At 37.8% G+C, this 23,596-nt stretch overlaps 1 long non-coding RNA gene across 7 annotated transcripts in view; it reads right to left on the bottom strand.

Annotated features, from left to right (window-relative positions):
* LOC146685480 (uncharacterized) overlaps positions 1-17,716 on the bottom strand; it is a 43,677-nt gene extending 25,961 nt beyond the window's left edge. The window contains exons 1-8 of one of the 7 annotated variants that reach the window (XR_014916686.1): positions 17,331-17,716; positions 15,739-15,920; positions 15,556-15,613; positions 15,149-15,373; positions 14,507-14,658; positions 14,146-14,254; positions 13,921-14,040; positions 13,617-13,778 (exon numbers count right to left, since the gene is read on the bottom strand). This is a non-coding gene — a long non-coding RNA (uncharacterized LOC146685480). Of the gene's footprint in view, positions 1-13,616; positions 13,779-13,920; positions 14,041-14,145; positions 14,255-14,506; positions 14,664-15,148; positions 15,614-15,738; positions 15,921-17,330 lie in introns of all 7 variants that reach the window. The other 6 variants (XR_014916682.1, XR_014916681.1, XR_014916680.1 and 3 more) reach the window with 6 other exon arrangements.
* Positions 17,717-23,596: the final 5,880 nt, after the last annotated feature.

Raw genomic sequence — 23,596 nt, 5'->3', positions numbered from 1 at the left:
AGCTGTCTTTATGAAGACCATTAAAAACGCTTTATTTCACCACTTTAGTGCGTTTCTCGCTGTTACATGCATTTGAATGGGAAACTCGCCTGAAACAAAGTATAGGTTTTCATTATGTGAATTATTTTAAAATCTTAGCTCAAACAGCTGCCCAGCACGGGGATATTGAGTTCTATAAGATAAAGCCATGAACATGTATTTCTGAGTCTTCTATCAAAAGTTAGAGCGATTTATATGAAGTTGTACGAAAATGCTTTCTTTCGCCAAGACAATGCGTTTCTCACTGTTACATGCATTTGAATGGGAAAGTCGCCCGAAACAAAGTATAGGTTTTCATTATGTGAATAATTTTAAAATCTTAGCTCAAACAGCTGCAAAACCTGTTTGCCCAGCACGGGAATATTGAGTTCTATAAGATAAAGCCATAAACATGTTTGTCTGAGTCTTCTATCAAAAGTTACAGCGATTTATATGAAGTTGTTCAAAAACGCTTTCTTTCGCCAAGACAATGTGTTTCTCACTGTTACATGCATTTGAATGGGAAACTCGCCTGAAACAAAGTATAGGTTTTCATTATGTGAATAATTTTAAAATCTTAGCTCAAACAGCTGCCCAGCACGGGAATATTGAGTTCTATAAGATAAAGCCATAAACATGTTTGTCTGAGTGTTCTATCAAAAGTTACAGCGATTTATATGAAGTTGTTCAAAAACGCTTTCTTTCGCCAAGACAGTGTGTTTCTCACTGTTACATGCATTTGAATGGGAAACTCGCCTGAAACAAAGTATAGGTTTTCATTATGTGAATAATTTTAAAATCTTAGCTCAAACAGCTGCCCAGCACGGGGATATTGAGTTCTATAAGATAAAGCCATGAACATGTATTTCTGAGTCTTCTATCAAAAGTTAGAGCGATTTATATGAAGTTGTTCAAAAACGCTTTCTTTCGCCAAGACAATGTGTTTCTCACTGTTACATGCATTTGAATGGGAAACTCGCCTGAAACAAAGTATAGGTTTTCATTATGTGAATAATTTTAAAATCTTAGCTCAATCGGCTGCAAAACCTGTTTGCCCAGCACGGGGATATTGAGTTCTATAAGATAAAGCCATGAACATGTATTTCTGAGTCTTCTATCAAAAGTTAGAGCGATTTATATGAAGTTGTTCAAAAACGCTTTCTTTCGCCAAGACAATGTGTTTCTCACTGTTACATGCATTTGAATGGTAAACTCGCCCGAGACAAAGTATAGGTTTTCATTATGTGAATAATTTTAAAATCTTAGCTCAAACGGCTGCAAAGACCTGTTTGCCCAGCACGGGGATATTGAGTTCTATAAGATAAAGCCATGAACATGTGTTTCTGAGTCTTCTATCAAAAGTTACAGCGATTTATATGAAGTTGTACGAAAATGCTTTCTTTCGCCAAGACAGTGTGTTTCTCACTGTTACATGCATTTGAATGGGAAACTCGCCTGAAACAAAGTATAGGTTTTCATTATGTGAATAATTTTAAAATCTTAGCTCAAACAGCTGCCCAGCACGGGGACATTGAGTTCTATAAGATAAAGCCATAAACATGTTTGTCTGAGTCTTCTATCAAAAGTTACAGCGATTTATATGAAGTTGTTCAAAAACGCTTTCTTTCGCCAAGACAATGTGTTTCTCACTGTTACATGCATTTGAATGGGAAAGTCGCCTGAAACAAAGTATAGGTTTTCATTATGTGAATAATTTTAAAATCTTAGCTCAATCGGCTGCAAAAACCTGTTTGCCCAGCACGGGGATATTGAGTTCTATAAGATAAAGCCATAAACATGTGTTTCTGAGTCTTCTATCAAAAGTTACAGCGATTTATATGAAGTTGTACGAAAATGCTTTCTTTCGCCAAGACAGTGTGTTTCTCACTGTTACATGCATTTCAATGGGAAACTCGCCCGAGACAAAGTATAGAATTTCATTATGTGAATAATTTTAAAATCTTAGCTCAAACGGCTGCAAAACCTGTTTGCCCAGCACGGGGATATTGAGTTCTATAAGATAAAGCCATAAATATGTATTTCTGAGTCTACTATCAAAAGTTACAGCTGTCTTTATGAAGACCATTAAAAACGCTTTATTTCACCACTTTAGTGCGTTTCTCGCTGTTACATGCATTTGAATGGGAAACTCGCCTGAAACAAAGTATAGGTTTTCATTATGTGAATTATTTTAAAATCTTAGCTCAAACAGCTGCCCAGCACGGGGATATTGAGTTCTATAAGATAAAGCCATGAACATGTATTTCTGAGTCTTCTATCAAAAGTTAGAGCGATTTATATGAAGTTGTACGAAAATGCTTTCTTTCGCCAAGACAATGCGTTTCTCACTGTTACATGCATTTGAATGGGAAAGTCGCCCGAAACAAAGTATAGGTTTTCATTATGTGAATAATTTTAAAATCTTAGCTCAAACAGCTGCAAAACCTGTTTGCCCAGCACGGGAATATTGAGTTCTATAAGATAAAGCCATAAACATGTTTGTCTGAGTCTTCTATCAAAAGTTACAGCGATTTATATGAAGTTGTTCAAAAACGCTTTCTTTCGCCAAGACAATGTGTTTCTCACTGTTACATGCATTTGAATGGGAAACTCGCCTGAAACAAAGTATAGGTTTTCATTATGTGAATAATTTTAAAATCTTAGCTCAAACAGCTGCCCAGCACGGGAATATTGAGTTCTATAAGATAAAGCCATAAACATGTTTGTCTGAGTGTTCTATCAAAAGTTACAGCGATTTATATGAAGTTGTTCAAAAACGCTTTCTTTCGCCAAGACAGTGTGTTTCTCACTGTTACATGCATTTGAATGGGAAACTCGCCTGAAACAAAGTATAGGTTTTCATTATGTGAATAATTTTAAAATCTTAGCTCAAACAGCTGCAAAACCTGTTTGCCCAGCACGGGGATATTGAGTTCTATAAGATAAAGCCATAAATATGTATTTCCGAGTCTACTATCAAAAGTTACAGCTGTCTTTATGAAGACCATTAAAAACGCTTTATTTCACCACTTTAGTGCGTTTCTCGCTGTTACATGCATTTGAATGGGAAACTCGCCTGAAACAAAGTATAGGTTTTCATTATGTGAATTATTTTAAAATCTTAGCTCAAACAGCTGCCCAGCACGGGGACATTGAGTTCTATAAGATAAAGCCATAAACATGTTTGTCTGAGTCTTCTATCAAAAGTTACAGCGATTTATATGAAGTTGTTCAAAAACGCTTTCTTTCGCCAAGACAATGTGTTTCTCACTGTTACATGCATTTGAATGGGAAAGTCGCCTTAAACAAAGTATAGGTTTTCATTATGTGAATAATTTTAAAATCTTAGCTCAATCGGCTGCAAAAACCTGTTTGCCCAGCACGGGGACATTGAGTTCTATAAGATAAAGCCATAAACATGTGTTTCTGAGTCTTCTATCAAAAGTTACAGCGATTTATATGAAGTTGTACGAAAATGCTTTCTTTCGCCAAGACAGTGTGTTTCTCACTGTTACATGCATTTCAATGGGAAACTCGCCCGAGACAAAGTATAGAATTTCATTATGTGAATAATTTTAAAATCTTAGCTCAAACGGCTGCAAAACCTGTTTGCCCAGCACGAGGATATTGAGTTCTATAAGATAAAGCCATAAATATGTATTTCTGAGTCTACTATCAAAAGTTACAGCTGTCTTTATGAAGACCATTAAAAACGCTTTATTTCACCACTTTAGTGCGTTTCTCGCTGTTACATGCATTTGAATGGGAAACTCGCCTGAAACAAAGTATAGGTTTTCATTATGTGAATTATTTTAAAATCTTAGCTCAAACAGCTGCCCAGCACGGGGATATTGAGTTCTATAAGATAAAGCCATGAACATGTATTTCTGAGTCTTCTATCAAAAGTTAGAGCGATTTATATGAAGTTGTACGAAAATGCTTTCTTTCGCCAAGACAATGCGTTTCTCACTGTTACATGCATTTGAATGGGAAAGTCGCCCGAAACAAAGTATAGGTTTTCATTATGTGAATAATTTTAAAATCTTAGCTCAAACAGCTGCAAAACCTGTTTGCCCAGCACGGGAATATTGAGTTCTATAAGATAAAGCCATAAACATGTTTGTCTGAGTCTTCTATCAAAAGTTACAGCGATTTATATGAAGTTGTTCAAAAACGCTTTCTTTCGCCAAGACAATGTGTTTCTCACTGTTACATGCATTTGAATGGGAAACTCGCCTGAAACAAAGTATAGGTTTTCATTATGTGAATAATTTTAAAATCTTAGCTCAAACGGGTGCAAAACCTGTTTGCCCAGCACGAGGATATTGAATTCTTTAAGATGAAGCCATGAACATGTGTTTCTGAGTCTTCTATCAAAAGTTACAGCGATTTATATGAAGTTGTACGAAAATGCTTTCTTTCGCCAAGACAGTGTGTTTCTCACTGTTACATGCATTTGAATGGGAAACTCGCCCGAGACAAAGTATAGAATTTCATTATGTGAATAATTTTAAAATCTTAGCTCAAACGGCTGCAAAACCTGTTTGCCCAGCACGGGGATATTGAGTTCTATAAGATAAAGCCATGAACATGTATTTCTGAGTCTTCTATCAAATGTTAGAGCGATTTATATGAAGTTGTACGAAAATGCTTTCTTTCGCCAGGACAATGCGTTTCTCACTGTTACATGCATTTGAATGGGAAACTCGCCTGAAACAAAGTATAGGTTTTCATTATGTGAATAATTTTAAAATCTTAGCTCAATCGGCTGCAAAAACATGTTTGCCCAGCACGGGGACATTGAGTTCTATAAGATAAAGCCATAAACATGTTTGTCTGAGTCTTCTATCAAAAGTTACAGCGATTTATATGAAGTTGTTCAAAAACGCTTTCTTTCGCCAAGACAGTGTGTTTCTCACTGTTACATGCATTTGAATGGGAAACTCGCCTGAAACAAAGTATAGGTTTTCATTATGTGAATAATTTTAAAATCTTAGCTCAAACAGCTGCCCAGCACGGGGATATTGAGTTCTATAAGATAAAGCCATGAACATGTATTTCTGAGTCTTCTATCAAAAGTTAGAGCGATTTATATGAAGTTGTTCAAAAACGCTTTCTTTCGCCAAGACAATGTGTTTCTCACTGTTACATGCATTTGAATGGTAAACTCGCCCGAGACAAAGTACAGGTTTTCATTATGTGAATAATTTTAAAATCTTAGCTCAATCGGCTGCAAAACCTGTTTGCCCAGCACGGGGATATTGAGTTCTATAAGATAAAGCCATGAACATGTATTTCTGAGTCTTCTATCAAAAGTTACAGCTATTTCTATGAAATTGTACAAAAACGCTTTCTATCGCCAAGACAATGCGTTTCTCACTGTTACATGCATTTGAATGGGAAACTCGCCTGAAACAAAGTATAGGTTTTCATTATGTGAATAATTTTAAAATCTTAGCTCAAACAGCTGCCCAGCACGGGGATATTGAGTTCTATAAGATAAAGCCATAAACATGTTTGTCTGAGTCTTCTATCAAAAGTGACAGCGATTTATATGAAGTTGTTCAAAAACGCTTTCTGTCGCCAAGACAATGCGTTTCTCACTGTTACATGCATTTGAATGGGAAACTCGCCTGAAACAAAGTATAGGTTTTCATTATGTGAATAATTTTAAAATCTTAGCTCAAACAGCTGCCCAGCACGGGGATATTGAGTTCTATAAGATAAAGCCATGAACATGTATTTCTGAGTCTTCTATCAAAAGTTAGAGCGATTTATATGAAGTTGTTCAAAAACGCTTTCTTTCGCCAAGACAATGTGTTTCTCACTGTTACATGCATTTGAATGGTAAACTCGCCCGAGACAAAGTATAGGTTTTCATTATGTGAATAATTTTAAAATCTTAGCTCAAACGGCTGCAAAGACCTGTTTGCCCAGCACGGGGATATTGAGTTCTATAAGATAAAGCCATGAACATGTGTTTCTGAGTCTTCTATCAAAAGTTACAGCGATTTATATGAAGTTGTACGAAAATGCTTTCTTTCGCCAAGACAGTGTGTTTCTCACTGTTACATGCATTTGAATGGGAAACTCGCCTGAAACAAAGTATAGGTTTTCATTATGTGAATAATTTTAAAATCTTAGCTCAAACAGCTGCCCAGCACGGGGACATTGAGTTCTATAAGATAAAGCCATAAACATGTTTGTCTGAGTCTTCTATCAAAAGTTACAGCGATTTATATGAAGTTGTTCAAAAACGCTTTCTTTCGCCAAGACAATGTGTTTCTCACTGTTACATGCATTTGAATGGGAAAGTCGCCTGAAACAAAGTATAGGTTTTCATTATGTGAATAATTTTAAAATCTTAGCTCAATCGGCTGCAAAAACCTGTTTGCCCAGCACGGGGATATTGAGTTCTATAAGATAAAGCCATAAACATGTGTTTCTGAGTCTTCTATCAAAAGTTACAGCGATTTATATGAAGTTGTACGAAAATGCTTTCTTTCGCCAAGACAGTGTGTTTCTCACTGTTACATGCATTTCAATGGGAAACTCGCCCGAGACAAAGTATAGAATTTCATTATGTGAATAATTTTAAAATCTTAGCTCAAACGGCTGCAAAACCTGTTTGCCCAGCACGGGGATATTGAGTTCTATAAGATAAAGCCATAAATATGTATTTCTGAGTCTACTATCAAAAGTTACAGCTGTCTTTATGAAGACCATTAAAAACGCTTTATTTCACCACTTTAGTGCGTTTCTCGCTGTTACATGCATTTGAATGGGAAACTCGCCTGAAACAAAGTATAGGTTTTCATTATGTGAATTATTTTAAAATCTTAGCTCAAACAGCTGCCCAGCACGGGGATATTGAGTTCTATAAGATAAAGCCATGAACATGTATTTCTGAGTCTTCTATCAAAAGTTAGAGCGATTTATATGAAGTTGTACGAAAATGCTTTCTTTCGCCAAGACAATGCGTTTCTCACTGTTACATGCATTTGAATGGGAAAGTCGCCCGAAACAAAGTATAGGTTTTCATTATGTGAATAATTTTAAAATCTTAGCTCAAACAGCTGCAAAACCTGTTTGCCCAGCACGGGAATATTGAGTTCTATAAGATAAAGCCATAAACATGTTTGTCTGAGTCTTCTATCAAAAGTTACAGCGATTTATATGAAGTTGTTCAAAAACGCTTTCTTTCGCCAAGACAATGTGTTTCTCACTGTTACATGCATTTGAATGGGAAACTCGCCTGAAACAAAGTATAGAATTTCATTATGTGAATAATTTTAAAATCTTAGCTCAAACGGCTGCAAAACCTGTTTGCCCAGCACGGGGATATTGAGTTCTATAAGATAAAGCCATGAACATGTGTTTCTGAGTCTTCTATCAAAACTGACGGCGATTTATATGAAGTTGTACGAAAATGCTTTCTTTCGCCAAGACAGTGTGTTTCTCACTGTTACATGCATTTGAATGGGAAACTCGCCTGAAACAAAGTATAGGTTTTCATTATGTGAATAATTTTAAAATCTTAGCTCAAACGGCTGCAAAACCTGTTTGCCCAGCACGGGGATATTGAGTTCTATAAGATAAAGCCATGAACATGTATTTCTGAGTCTTCTATCAAAAGTTACAGCGATTTATATGAAGTTGTACGAAAATGCTTTCTTTCGCCAAGACAATGCGTTTCTCACTGTTACATGCATTTGAATGGGAAACTCGCCTGACACAAAGTATAGGTTTTCATTATGTGAATAATTTTAAAATCTTAGCTCAAACAGCTGCCCAGCACGGGGATATTGAGTTCTATAAGATAAAGCCATGAACATGTATTTCTGAGTCTTCTATCAAAAGTGACAGCGATTTATATGAAGTTGTACGAAAATGCTTTCTTTCGCCAGGACAATGCGTTTCTCACTGTTACATGCATTTGAATGGGAAACTCGCCTGAAACAAAGTATAGGTTTTCATTATGTGAATAATTTTAAAATCTTAGCTCAATCGGCTGCAAAAACATGTTTGCCCAGCACGGGGATATTGAGTTCTATAAGATAAAGCCATAAACATGTGTTTCTGAGTCTTCTATCAAAAGTTACAGCGATTTATATGAAGTTGTTCAAAAACGCTTTCTTTCGCCAAGACAATGTGTTTCTCACTGTTACATGCATTTCAATGGGAAACTCGCCCGAGACAAAGTATAGGTTTTCATTATGTGAATAATTTTAAAATCTTAGCTCAAACGGCTGCAAAGACATGTTTGCCCAGCACGGGGATATTGAGTTCTATAAGATAAAGCCATGAACATGTGTTTCTGAGTCTTCTATCAAAAGTTACAGCGATTTATATGAAGTTGTACGAAAATGCTTTCTTTCGCCAGGACAATGCGTTTCTCACTGTTACATGCATTTGAATGGGAAACTCGCCTGAAACAAAGTATAGGTTTTCATTATGTGAATAATTTTAAAATCTTAGCTCAATCGGCTTCAAAAACATGTTTGCCCAGCACGGGGATATTGAGTTCTATAAGATAAAGCCATAAACATGTGTTTCTGAGTCTTCTATCAAAAGTTACAGCGATTTATATGAAGTTGTTCAAAAACGCTTTCTTTCGCCAAGACAATGTGTTTCTCACTGTTACATGCATTTCAATGGGAAACTCGCCCGAGACAAAGTATAGGTTTTCATTATGTGAATAATTTTAAAATCTTAGCTCAAACGGCTGCAAAGACATGTTTGCCCAGCACGGGGATATTGAGTTCTATAAGATAAAGCCATGAACATGTGTTTCTGAGTCTTCTATCAAAAGTTACAGCGATTTATATGAAGTTGTACGAAAATGCTTTCTTTCGCCAAGACAGTGTGTTTCTCACTGTTACATGCATTTGAATGGGAAACTCGCCTGAAACAAAGTATAGGTTTTCATTATGTGAATAATTTTAAAATCTTAGCTCAAACAGCTGCCCAGCGCGGGGACATTGAGTTCTATAAGATAAAGCCATAAACATGTTTGTCTGAGTCTTCTATCAAAAGTTACAGCGATTTATATGAAGTTGTTCAAAAACGCTTTCTTTCGCCAAGACAATGTGTTTCTCACTGTTACATGCATTTGAATGGGAAAGTCGCCTGAAACAAAGTATAGGTTTTCATTATGTGAATAATTTTAAAATCTTAGCTCAATCGGCTGCAAAAACCTGTTTGCCCAGCACGGGGATATTGAGTTCTATAAGATAAAGCCATAAACATGTGTTTCTGAGTCTTCTATCAAAAGTTACAGCGATTTATATGAAGTTGTACGAAAATGCTTTCTTTCGCCAAGACAGTGTGTTTCTCACTGTTACATGCATTTCAATGGGAAACTCGCCCGAGACAAAGTATAGAATTTCATTATGTGAATAATTTTAAAATCTTAGCTCAAACGGCTGCAAAACCTGTTTGCCCAGCACGGGGATATTGAGTTCTATAAGATAAAGCCATAAATATGTATTTCTGAGTCTACTATCAAAAGTTACAGCTGTCTTTATGAAGACCATTAAAAACGCTTTATTTCACCACTTTAGTGCGTTTCTCGCTGTTACATGCATTTGAATGGGAAACTCGCCTGAAACAAAGTATAGGTTTTCATTATGTGAATTATTTTAAAATCTTAGCTCAAACAGCTGCCCAGCACGGGGACATTGAGTTCTATAAGATAAAGCCATAAACATGTTTGTCTGAGTCTTCTATCAAAAGTTACAGCGATTTATATGAAGTTGTTCAAAAACGCTTTCTTTCGCCAAGACAATGTGTTTCTCACTGTTACATGCATTTGAATGGGAAAGTCGCCTTAAACAAAGTATAGGTTTTCATTATGTGAATAATTTTAAAATCTTAGCTCAATCGGCTGCAAAAACCTGTTTGCCCAGCACGGGGATATTGAGTTCTATAAGATAAAGCCATAAACATGTGTTTCTGAGTCTTCTATCAAAAGTTACAGCGATTTATATGAAGTTGTACGAAAATGCTTTCTTTCGCCAAGACAGTGTGTTTCTCACTGTTACATGCATTTCAATGGGAAACTCGCCCGAGACAAAGTATAGAATTTCATTATGTGAATAATTTTAAAATCTTAGCTCAAACGGCTGCAAAACCTGTTTGCCCAGCACGAGGATATTGAGTTCTATAAGATAAAGCCATGAATATGTATTTCTGAGTCTACTATCAAAAGTTACAGCTGTCTTTATGAAGACCATTAAAAACGCTTTATTTCACCACTTTAGTGCGTTTCTCGCTGTTACATGCATTTGAATGGGAAACTCGCCTGAAACAAAGTATAGGTTTTCATTATGTGAATTATTTTAAAATCTTAGCTCAAACAGCTGCCCAGCACGGGGATATTGAGTTCTATAAGATAAAGCCATGAACATGTATTTCTGAGTCTTCTATCAAAAGTTAGAGCGATTTATATGAAGTTGTACGAAAATGCTTTCTTTCGCCAAGACAATGCGTTTCTCACTGTTACATGCATTTGAATGGGAAAGTCGCCCGAAACAAAGTATAGGTTTTCATTATGTGAATAATTTTAAAATCTTAGCTCAAACAGCTGCAAAACCTGTTTGCCCAGCACGGGAATATTGAGTTCTATAAGATAAAGCCATAAACATGTTTGTCTGAGTCTTCTATCAAAAGTTACAGCGATTTATATGAAGTTGTTCAAAAACGCTTTCTTTCGCCAAGACAATGTGTTTCTCACTGTTACATGCATTTGAATGGGAAACTCGCCTGAAACAAAGTATAGGTTTTCATTATGTGAATAATTTTAAAATCTTAGCTCAAACAGCTGCAAAACCTGTTTGCCCAGCACGGGGATATTGAGTTCTATAAGATAAAGCCATAAACATGTGTTTCTGAGTCTTCTATCAAAAGTTACAGCGATTTATATGAAGTTGTACGAAAATGCTTTATTTCGCCAAGACAATGCGTTTCTCACTGTTACATGCATTTGAATGGGAAACTCGCCCGAGACAAAGTATAGGTTTTAATTATGTGAATAATTTTAAAATCTTAGCTCAAACGGGTGCAAAACCTGTTTGCCCAGCACGAGGATATTGAATTCTTTAAGATGAAGCTATAGACATGTGTGTCTGAGTCGTCTATCAAAAGTTGCACCGATTTATACTTTGTCTCGGGCGAGTTTGCAGCCGTTTGAGCTAAGATTTTCAAGTTATTCACAAAATGAAAACTACTTTGTGTCAGGCGAGAACTCCATTCAAATGCATGTAATAGCGAGAAAAGCACTAACGTGGTGATATAAAGCGTTTTTCATGGTCTTCATAAAGATCAGTGTAACTTTTGATAGAAGATTCCGATACACATGTTTATGGCTTTATCTTATAGAACTCAATGTCCCCGTGCTGGGCAAACAGGTTTTGCAGCTCTTTGAGCTAAGATGTTAAAGTTATTCACATAATGAAAACCTATACTTTGTTTCGGGCGAATTCCCAATTCAAATGCATGTAATCGTCAGAAACGCACTGTCTTGGCGAAAGAAAGCGTTTTTGTAAGACTTCATATAAATAGCTGTAATTTTGATAGAAAATTCAGATATACGTATTCATGGCTTTATCTTATAGAATTCAATATGCCTCGTGCTGGGCAAACAGGTTTTGCAGCTAATATTTTCAAGTTATTCACATAATGAAAACCTATACTTTGTGTCGGGCGAGTTCCCCATTCAAATGCATGTAATAGCGAGAAACGCACTGTCTTGGCGAAATAAAGCGTTTTAAATGGTCTTCATAAAGACAGCTGTAACTTTTGATAGAACACTCGGAATTACATATTTATGGCTTTGCCTTATAGAACTCAAGGTCCCCGTGTTGAGCAAACAGGTTTTTAAAGCTGTGTGAGCTAAGATTTTCAAGTTATTCACAAAATGAAAACCTATACTTTGTGTCGGGCGAGAACTCCATTCAAATGCATGTAACAGTCAGAAACGTGGTGAAACAAAGCGTTTTTCATCAACTTCAACTCTAGTTATTAAAGACAGCATGGGACCAAATGCATGTAGCCACCCTTCACCCACCTGACATTTCTTCCTCCTGAATTAAATGAATGAATGGATGAAAGTTAAATGACTACAAACGTAAAGCCACTAGTTCCCACACTGGAGCTCCCTGATACTGTGTGTTAACTGTATTTAGCTTTTATCAACAGTTGTAACAGGCTAAGCCACCTGAGACACTGCATTGAATGATTGTTCCTGTCTTAATGATTTCAGCTGACTGGTTTCAGCTCAGATGTTCTGCTTTTTCCTTTCAGTAGATCAAATCAGGTCGTGCTGCTTCTACTTCCAATTTAATGGCAAGAAGAAGAATAAGAATGCTTCAGCGAAGTGGCGTTCATGGTCTCAGTGAACAGTCATGGTCACACACTGCATGTGGTTTTAAAAGCAACATGTCTGTTCAGTACAACGATCGAGATGTGTAATATTAGTGCAGCTACGGTTTGTTCTTGAACATCAGTTCTGTTTTCTACTTTGATCACTTAGACCAAAAAAGTGTTGTTTTCAGATTCTTTCTTTTAAATCTATAAAGCACCTGCTCATTTTTTATTACAATTAGTTTCACATAAATGTTAGTGTTTCCTTTATGATCTTTTAATGCTTACACTACACTGTACACATTAGAGACATTTCTGTTACCTGTTTCTGTTGACTCAAGAGTTGTGAAATGTTCTTTTATTTAATGCACAATATGAAGTTCATAATTTTCTTACAAATAAAACTCTAATGACAAACATCAACAGCTGTGCTTATTTCTGAGACATGAGTTTTTGAATGTGTTTAGACAGTGTGCATTTGTATGCTGAAACTGTAATGGTGAACCTGAGGTGATGGTCAACAGAAGGCAAATATATATCAATATAAAACAATATTGAAGTAATGTCTTTACCCCCTGCAGAGTGTGGACGCTGTGCACTCAATCACCTTATTCACTGTAGTAAACGTGCACCGCTAGCTCACGTGACTGACTGTCTCCATGGTTACATCGTATATTATTATCTATGTAAACAGCTTCCATAGATACCGCCATAGCTCTCTGCAGCTGTAACACTTTCACACTTTGCAAATCATTTCACGATTTTGATAGTTATGAAGACAGAATATGTTTTTAAGGTCATGCTAGGCGGTTGCTATGGTGGTTGCTGTGGACTTGGCTGGACCGCGTCCGATTCCTGTTATTAGCTGTCTGCCGTAGGAAGGCTGCGTTCCATTTACAAGTAGTGACAGTCTGCCGCAACTCGAACTCAAACCCCGCTTTGTTCTTTAATTATAGGCCTTTTATAGCCGTTCATGACACACACACACACACATAAAGCACTTTGCCTCACCATGAGAATGGAACTTTACCTAAGCTAACCTTTAAAATATCTGATATAGGATATAAAAATGAAGCAACCAGAGATTTAATGATGAAGACTCTGGGTTCTGTAGTGACCTGAATGACTCTTTGCATACAATTTATTGAAGAGGACTTTAGAATGCACTTTACATTTAGACTGTTGCTGTTTAATTTTTTACATTGTTGCGGTGTTATGTCATGAATAAGGTTCACCTGCTGGGGGTTTGATGGATCAGATCATCATAATCAATGGGTCCTGAGGTGGGCGGGACTGTCTCTGGTGATGTCACCATGAAGGAACAGCATCTGGCACATGTTACTGAAACATCCCAGTACACTGGTGTAGTTTCCTCTCCAGCTGTTTGACATTTGACACTTCAACATTAAGGGGAAGAAGAAGAAACAGTGCTAGGTCAGGTGACCACATGGTTTCTAAAGTAACTGACAGGAAGTAACCAGGCCGTTAGAAATGGATGGCATGTGTTTAGAGTTACTGGAGTTGGGTAACTCTACTTACCAAAAGCAGAAGCACACAGATGACAGATCAGATGCTGAATGTTGCAGGAACATGCTCGTGTGGTGGTCATTCAGTGCTGCTCCGGCAGGTTAGACAGTCCAAGACTGATATGCTGCCCATCTGAGAGTTTGAAAACACACATGCAAAGATTTATTTTGTATTACAATCAAAGTTGGATGTTCATTTTTGTCCTTTAAAAATGTTTGTGTATTTGAAAGCACTAACATTTAAGGATGACTTGGATCGTCTCCTTTAAAGGGGAGACAAGTGTATCCACTGATCCACGTCACTTTACCTGGATGATGACTCCTCTCCCCCTCACTCAGAAACACTCCTAATATAACCAAGCAAATAAATAATATTGAAGATTTACTTACATCATTACAAAAACATCAAAAACATCTCCCTTTGATTCTATTTCTCCATTCCTGCTGAACATCAGGCAACAAATATCTCAATAAATCACAGTAAAATGTAAAGCACATGTTTTCTCTGCTTTGTCTAACCTCTGCAGAGCCTCTGTCAAGAAAAACATATCTGTAAGCATAAAACAAATATACATTTCATAACACGTCACTGGACAAACCTCGGTCAGTTGATTTCCTCTGTGCAGTGCAGACGAGCATCAGTCAGCAAGTCAAGGTGGTGAGATGGACTGGTGTCCTTTGTGACTCTGCTGGTTCTTCTGAGGAAACACCACCGTCTCTCCACACCGTCACCATTTGTGAGCACAAACTGCTGCTCTGCCAGCATGTAGGAAATCACATATCACATACACAGGGGTGAAGAAACATCAGAGCTCAACTTTGGATACTTTAGATCTAAACAGATCAAAGTAGCTCTTAGCTACAACAATCAGTGAACAGACAAACAATGATACCATACTGATTCTGTATGAATACAATATGGTATTTTCAATACAGGTGTCAAATTAATTCATTAAAACTACTACAGATATATGTATATATATATTTTTTGATAAATTAGTTTGCTAAATTATAAGAATATATTTTTTTTCATTTAACAATTGCAACTGAAAGAAATTAAATATTGAACAAAAATATATTGTCACATTCTGAGCATGCTCAGCATGCTGAAAGACTTGAAGTTGCTACAGATTTTAAGAAGTGATAATTATAGGGAAAAAACTTCTCTTTTTCATCCGTTTAATCAAACATTTGATGCCTCAGCTGTCTCAGTCCTATAGCGTTCTGCAACTACAACTAACCTGAAGCTTGGATTTGGCTGCAGGTGCCCCTGTACATCCTTCTCAGCAGCACACATGTGGGTACCATTTAATCACACTTCTTCCTGAGCTTTGCTTCATCACAAGACCAAAGGTGGCATCCCGTGTCACGGTCATATCATCATCCAGAAGAAACATTTGAAGAAACATCATGGAGAAGAAACATTTACGCGCCTCCTGGTTTTGTTTTCTGATCCTGCAAAAAGACTGAGGACAACAAAGCCCAGAGAACACGAGATACACAACATCCAACATTCAGACTCAACAGCCTCCATAAATGAAGAGCACCAGGTTGGTTCAGTTATAGTAGATATGAGCATACTTCACATTACTGGGTATGAATAATAATCAAGAGACAAACTTTAAAGATGCAGAGCATGATGTCCCACCATCAGACTGTAAACAAACATCCACCAGGCTTCTTTGCTGGCAAAATTGATGATTCTCCTATCAGGGATCAGTAACAGTATTAACCTGTGGTATAAGCAGCAGTCACTGAAATATTACTGTTTCAGATAAGAAATCTAGCACATAAAAGCCAGGGTGGGAGGGATCTCTGCAAACTGACTTACCTCTGCAAGTATGAAGCTCAACAAAAATCTGACTCTCCAGTCACAGACAAACAAAAAACTCCAGCTGGGAGATAGAAAACGCTGTCTGGGTCTTGCTGGATGTTGCTGGTCAGAGTCCACACATTAGCAGAGTGCTTCTTGGTCCCACTGACCCATATGGACAGTGACTGTGGAGAACTGTTCTGGAAAACAGAAAAGAGAATTAAAATAACAAAAAGCCAAAGAGGATTTCCACAAAGACTCTCTTGGAATCAGCAATCAAAAAATCACTGGTTCATATTTCAATTAAATATGAACAGGTTCCTTAAATGTACGCATTTCAGATCTGATTTAATTTAATTTCCTTCACACAGCACATTCGTCCAGGCTGACAGGTAAACATAGAATTAATCTCAGGTAACATGACTCATAGTAGAGATTCAGTAAGAAAGATTGCAGGCTCTAATATTATTACCACACAATCCAAGGACACACCAACAGCTCAGATTTCTAGAACTATTTAAACAAATGTCTTCTGAATATTCAATTCATGTTCACAGTGGGAGGGTGGGGGGTGTCGTGGAATTTTTTAAATAAAGTCTGCAACACAGAAAGAGCTGTGATCAAGCTATTTATTACTGCGCACAGGAGAGCAAACACACATCAAACATCACAGTTCAGTCATGTCAGCTCTGCTACTTCAGCGTTATCAGCACCTGTAAAGGGAGTTGTTTTCTCAAACTGCTGAAGTAAGTTCATCTAGTTTTAGAAACTTTCATTGAACAGTCTATAACAGTGTCACAACTAAGCATATGCATAAGCACTTAAATGCTTTAAATGAGAATAACATAAAATTTCTATTACAGGAGCTAGAGCCTGTCCCAGTAGTCATAGGTAGAGCACACCTGGACAGGTCACCAGTCTGTCAGAGGACTAACACAGATGCAGCCTGACTCAATCCTAAATGTTCAGCACACAGAGACACAGTTTAAAGTTTAGTGTTAACTTGAGTCACTGATCATTTGCAGTATTACAGAGTCTGGCAGTCTTTGCATGATGTCCACGTCACTGTACGTTTCTAGCTGACTCTCAGGTGTGACAGGTGTGCCAGCAGGAAAGAGTAATAATAGCCTGCATCCTGAGGTTTTTCATGCAGGATTAAAGGAGCCAGGCTTTGTTCACACAGCTAGGATTGTATTTTACACTGACCCTGGGTCAGTATAAGTATCATACAGTTTAAACGAAGCACTGAAACTTGCACATATTTATTACAGATGCACTGAAGCTAATCGAGATATTTGCTGTCAATCTGTGGCTGCGATTAAACACTTTACTGGAAACTTTATTAACTAGTAACTTCGTCAGTCATGACAGAAGCTAATATTTCTGTGCTAACATCGTTTAAACAGTAACAGCTTTACTCCAATATAAGCTAACGTTTACACCGTAACTTTAAGCTAGCACCAATAAAGACGGTAAAACACGTAATAACATCTACAAATGCATCTTAAAGCTGTTATATTAGCACTCGGTGTATTACTAAGATAACCACATTAACATTATTGACACTCGCTGACTTTTTCTATAAATGCTGTCCGTTTAAATGGTATTACCTGTAAACACTGCTGTATCCACCGGATTGCAGCCAGAGTGGATTCTGGAGTCTTCCCACGCTCCTGTTAGTGATCCTCCATCTGGATGGATGATAACAACCTTCTGAACAATCTAGCAGGAGATGTTCCATATCTATGGGACTGATTTGTGCTAATAACGCCCATTGTATGGACTGATAACAGCCGAAGCGGGTGAATAAAGTCACCCAGTCGCTAGCTGTGCCATTACCCAGCATACACCAGCACAATATTAGGCACAGCACCACCATAGACATTTTCAGTGGTTTTGAATGCAGGACATGGTTATCTTACCTTGTAAAATGCATGACAATAAAACAGCTAACCACCATAAAATGGTATTGTGTGTGTATGTATGTGCATGTGTGTGTGTGTGAGAGAGAGAGAGAAAGAGAGAGGGGGGGGATCAAAGGCGTGCGTTTATGTTTTTTCTTGATCAAGAGTGTGCCTCCTCTCTCTTATTGGATGTATGGTATAGCATGTTTATTCAGGTGCACCTTTGAAGTCTATGAGAATACTTTGCAGCCTGGTCTGAGTGGTCATTTCTGCACAGACACAATGAAGCGTGCACTCAGTTTAGAGGAGGCTGTTGCTGCAGTTTTGCACTCTCCACAAGCAGTGGAGATACTTCTGACAGCGAAGAAGAATTTTTGCCAGGCACCGAGGAGCTTTGCAGCTCATGTGCGGAGGAGGAGAAGGAGAAGGAGAAGGAGGAAGAAGAGCAGGAGGAAGAGACAAGACTGGAGGATGGCCAGTGGAGATCTAAAAATGGAGAAATCATGTGGCAACCCACACTCGAAGAGGTCCTGCCATTTTTTCCTCCCCCCATTTTAACCCCAGGACCAACCCATTATGCAATTCGTATAGGATCAGCAGCCCTGTGAGCACTTTCCATCTTTTTTTTGCAGAGGACATTATGCAGCTAATCCTGCATTTCACCAACCTGCAGGGGCAACAGGTCAGTAAAAGACTGGAAGGACATAGATGAGGAGTTGCAGGCTTACATGGGGCTTGTGATGCTGGCTGGCCTGTACAGGTCTCAACATGAAACGACAACAAGCCTGTGAAATGGGGAGACAGGGCTCTTCTGTTTCCTGCTACCAAGTCCAGGACTCTGGGAAGAGAAAGCCCCACATCATCCTGGATTATAACAAATGCAAAGGGGCTGTGGATCATCTGGACCAGGTAAGCACAATTATAAGTCATTTATTTGCCAAATTGTTTACCGTTTCTCATTGTTATAACTGATAAAGTCAGATAATGTGATTATAATAGTTTTGATATGAGATGATAGTTTTAGACTATGATAGTTTTGATAGTTACAGTAAGGGGGGTCCAGTTTGACGCAGGAAGAATCTCTTGCTTATGGCTGTATAAATCTGTTCATGTCACCTGATCATTTCTTTTTGTTTTGCAGGTTTGTGGCAACTACTCCTGCCATAGGAGGACACGTAGGTGGCCTATGTGTCTGTTCTACCGCATGATCGAGGTAAGCTGCTATAATGCTTTCATTCAGACAGCTGTAACTTTTGATAGAAGACGCATATACACATATTTATGGCTTTATCTTATAAAGTTCGATATCCCCGTGTTGAGCAAACAGGTTTTCCAGCTGTTTGAGCTAAGATTTCCAAGTTATTCACATAATGAAAACCTATACTTTGTTTCGGTCGAGTTCCCCATTCAAATGCATGTAACAGTGAGAAACGCACTGTCTTGGCGAAAGAAAGCGTTTTTGTACAACTTCATATAAATAGCTGTAACTGTAGATAGAAGACTCGGATACACATGTTTATGGCTTTATCTTATAGAACTCAAGGTTCCCGTGCTGGCAAAACAGGTTTTGCAGCTGTTTGAGCTAAGATTTCCAAGTTATTCACATAATGAAAACCTATACTTTGTTTCGGTCGAGTTCCCCATTCAAATGCATGTAACAGTGAGAAACGCACTGTCTTGGCGAAAGAAAGCGTTTTTGTACAACTTCATATAAATAGCTGTAACTTTTGATAGAAGACTCGGATACACATGTTTATGGCTTTATCTTATAGAACCCAAGGTCCCCGTGCTGGCAAAACAGGTTTTGCAGCTGTTTGAGCTAAGATTTCCAAGTTATTCACATAATGAAAACCTATACTTTGTTTCGGTCGAGTTCCCCATTCAAATGCATGTAACAGTGAGAAACGCACTGTCTTGGCGAAAGAAAGCGTTTTTGTACAACTTCATATAAATAGCTGTAACTGTAGATAGAAGACTCGGATACACATGTTTATGGCTTTATCTTATAGAACTCAAGGTCCCCGTGCTGGCAAAACAGGTTTTGCAGCTGTTTGAGCTAAGATTTCCAAGTTATTCACATAATGAAAACCTATACTTTGTTTCGGTCGAGTTCCCCATTCAAATGCATGTAACAGTGAGAAACGCACTGTCTTGGCGAAAGAAAGCGTTTTTGTACAACTTCATATAAATAGCTGTAACTTTTGATAGAAGACTCGGATACACATGTTTATGGCTTTATCTTATAGAACCCAAGGTCCCCGTGCTGGCAAAACAGGTTTTGCAGCTGTTTGAGCTAAGATTTCCAAGTTATTCACATAATGAAAACCTATACCTTGTTTCGGTCGAGTTCCCCATTCAAATGCATGTAACAGTGAGAAACGCACTGTCTTGGCGAAAGAAAGCGTTTTTGTACAACTTCATATAAATAGCTGTAACTTTTGATAGAAGACTCGGATACACATGTTTATGGCTTTATCTTATAGAACCCAAGGTCCCCGTGCTGGTAAAATAGGTTTTGCAGCTGTTTGAGCTAAGATTTCCAAGTTATTCACATAATGAAAACCTATACTTTGTTTCGGTCGAGTTCCCCATTCAAATGCATGTAACAGTGAGAAACGCACTGTCTTGGCGAAAGAAAGCGTTTTTGTACAACTTCATATAAATAGCTGTAACTTTTGATAGAAGACTCGGATACACATGTTTATGGCTTTATCTTATAGAATTCAAGGTCCCCGTGCTGGCAAAACAGGTTTTGCAGCTGTTTGAGCTAAGATTTCCAAGTTATTCACATAATGAAAACCTATACTTTGTTTCGGTCGAGTTCCCCATTCAAATGCATGTAACAGTGAGAAACGCACTGTCTTGGCGATAGAAAGCGTTTTTGTACAATTTCATATAAATAGCTGTAACTGTTGATAGAAGACTCGGATACACATGTTTATGGCTTTATCTTATAGAACTCAAGGTCCCCGTGCTGGGAAAACAGGTTTTGCAGCTGTTTGAGCTAAGATTTCCAAGTTATTCACATAATGAAAACCTATACTTTGTTTCGGTCGAGTTCCCCATTCAAATGCATGTAACAGTGAGAAACGCACTGTCTTGGCGAAAGAAAGCGTTTTTGTACAACTTCATATAAATAGCTGTAACTTTTGATAAAAGACTCGGATACACATGTTTATGGCTTTATCTTATAGAACCCAAGGTCCCCGTGCTGGTAAAACAGGTTTTGCAGCTGTTTGAGCTAAGATTTCCAAGTTATTCACATAATGAAAACCTATACTTTGTTTCGGTCGAGTTCCCCATTCAAATGCATGTAACAGTGAGAAACGCACTGTCTTGGCGAAAGAAAGCGTTTTTGTACAACTTCATATAAATAGCTGTAACTTTTGATAGAAGACTCGGATACACATGTTTATGGCTTTATCTTATAGAATTCAAGGTCCCCGTGCTGGCAAAACAGGTTTTGCAGCTGTTTGAGCTAAGATTTCCAAGTTATTCACATAGTGAAAACCTATACTTTGTTTCGGGCGAGTTCCCCATTCAAATGCATGTAACAGTGAGAAACGCACTGTCTTGGCGAAAGAAACTGTTTTTGTACAACTTCATATAAATAGCTGTAACTTTTGATAGAAGACTCGGATACACATGTTTATGGCTTTATCTTATAGAACTCAAGGTTCCCGTGTTGGCAAAACAGGTTTTGCAGCTGTTTGAGCTAAGATTTCCAAGTTATTCACATAGTGAAAACCTATACTTTGTTTCGGTCGAGTTCCCCATTCAAATGCATGTAACAGTGAGAAACGCACTGTCTTGGCGAAAGAAAGCGTTTTTGTACAACTTCATATAAATAGCTGTAACTGTTGATAGAAGACTCGGATACACATGTTTATGGCTTTATCTTATAGAACTCAAGGTCCCCGTGCTGGCAAAATAGGTTTTGCAGCGGTTTGAGCTAAGATTTCCAAGTTATTCACATAATGAAAACCTATACTTTGTTTCGGTCGAGTTCCCCATTCAAATGCATGTAACAGTGAGAAACGCACTGTCTTGGCGAAAGAAAACGTTTTTGAACAACTTCATATAAATAGCTGTAACTTTTGATAGAAGACTCGGATACACATGTTTATGGCTTTATCTTATAGAATTCAAGGTCCCCGTGCTGGCAAAACAGGTTTTGCAGCTGTTTGAGCTAAGATTTCCAAGTTATTCACATAATGAAAACCTATACTTTGTTTCGGTCGAGTTCCCCATTCAAATGCATGTAACAGTGAGAAACGCACTGTCTTGGCGAAAGAAAGCGTTTTTGTACAACTTCATATAAATAGCTGTAACTGTAGATAGAAGACTCGGATACACATGTTTATGGCTTTATCTTATAGAACTCAAGGTTCCCGTGCTGGCAAAACAGGTTTTGCAGCTGTTTGAGCTAAGATTTCCAAGTTATTCACATAATGAAAACCTATACCTTGTTTCGGTCGAGTTCCCCATTCAAATGCATGTAACAGTGAGAAACGCACTGTCTTGGCGAAAGAAAGCGTTTTTGTACAACTTCATATAAATAGCTGTAACTTTTGATAGAAGACTCGGATACACATGTTTATGGCTTTATCTTATAGAACCCAAGGTCCCCGTGCTGGCAAAACAGGTTTTGCAGCTGTTTGAGCTAAGATTTCCAAGTTATTCACATAATGAAAACCTATACTTTGTTTCGGTCGAGTTCCCCATTCAAATGCATGTAACAGTGAGAAACGCACTGTCTTGGCGAAAGAAAGCGTTTTTGTACAACTTCATATAAATAGCTGTAACTTTTGATAGAAGACTCGGATACACATGTTTATGGCTTTATCTTATAGAATTCAAGGTCCCCGTGCTGGCAAAACAGGTTTTGCAGCTGTTTGAGCTAAGATTTCCAAGTTATTCACATAATGAAAACCTATACTTTGTTTCGGTCGAGTTCCCCATTCAAATGCATGTAACAGTGAGAAACGCACTGTCTTGGCGATAGAAAGCGTTTTTGTACAATTTCATATAAATAGCTGTAACTGTTGATAGAAGACTCGGATACACATGTTTATGGCTTTATCTTATAGAACTCAAGGTCCCCGTGCTGGGAAAACAGGTTTTGCAGCTGTTTGAGCTAAGATTTCCAAGTTATTCACATAATGAAAACCTATACTTTGTTTCGGTCGAGTTCCCCATTCAAATGCATGTAACAGTGAGAAACGCACTGTCTTGGCGAAAGAAAGCGTTTTTGTACAACTTCATATAAATAGCTGTAACTTTTGATAGAAGACTCGGATACACATGTTTATGGCTTTATCTTATAGAACCCAAGGTCCCCGTGCTGGTAAAACAGGTTTTGCAGCTGTTTGAGCTAAGATTTCCAAGTTATTCACATAATGAAAACCTATACTTTGTTTCGGTCGAGTTCCCCATTCAAATGCATGTAACAGTGAGAAACGCACTGTCTTGGCGAAAGAAAGCGTTTTTGTACAACTTCATATAAATAGCTGTAACTTTTGATAGAAGACTCGGATACACATGTTTATGGCTTTATCCTATAGAACTCAAGGTCCCCGTGCTGGTAAAATAGGTTTTGCAGCGGTTTGAGCTAAGATTTCCAAGTTATTCACATAATGAAAACCTATACTTTGTTTCGGTCGAGTTCCCCATTCAAATGCATGTAACAGTGAGAAACGCACTGTCTTGGCGAAAGAAAGCGTTTTTGTACAACTTCATAGAAATAGCTGTAACTTTTGATAGAAGACTCGGATACACATGTTTATGGCTTTATCTTATAGAACTCAAGGTCCCCGTGCTGGCAAAATAGGTTTTGCAGTTGTTTGAGCTAAGATTTCCAAGTTATTCACATAATGAAAACCTATACTTTGTTTCGGTCGAGTTCCCCATTCAAATGCATGTAACAGTGAGAAACGCACTGTCTTGGCGAAAGAAAGCGTTTTTGTACAACT

Source organism: Copadichromis virginalis, linkage group LG19 (assembly GCF_057382275.1).
Source record: "Copadichromis virginalis isolate Kocher_CV1m ecotype Utaka linkage group LG19, C_Virginalis_male_GT1.1, whole genome shotgun sequence".
NCBI lineage: Eukaryota > Metazoa > Chordata > Actinopteri > Cichliformes > Cichlidae > Copadichromis > Copadichromis virginalis.
This window is presented reverse-complemented; position numbering and strand designations above follow the sequence as displayed.